Raw genomic sequence first — 380 nt, forward strand, 5'->3', positions numbered from 1 at the left:
TGTTGTCAATAGGCCTTTGAAGACTGTCTTTGCCTTTTGACCTTGTTTGCATCAACAAACTCGACTACAGACTCGAACAATTACACGGTCGAGCGCAGGCTCGAGTGGGTGGTCGAGCGCAGGCTCGAGTGGGTGGTCGAGCGAAGGCTCGAGTGGGTGGTCGAGTCGACTGGGTAGTAATGGCTATTTGGATCCGGCTTCTGACTCGATCAAGTGCTCGATCACGGCTCGGTCGAGTGGGTGGTCGAGTGGGTACCTGAAACTCAAGACAGCCAAGCAAAGGAAGATTCGAGTTCAGTAACTTCACAAGTGTTTAAACGAACTTAATCTTAGACTAATAATGATCCTAAATGTCACAAAACAAACTCAAATGGGCAACA

This window comes from Camelina sativa, chromosome 6 (assembly GCF_000633955.1).
Source record: "Camelina sativa cultivar DH55 chromosome 6, Cs, whole genome shotgun sequence".
In the NCBI taxonomy this organism is placed as follows: domain Eukaryota; kingdom Viridiplantae; phylum Streptophyta; class Magnoliopsida; order Brassicales; family Brassicaceae; genus Camelina; species Camelina sativa.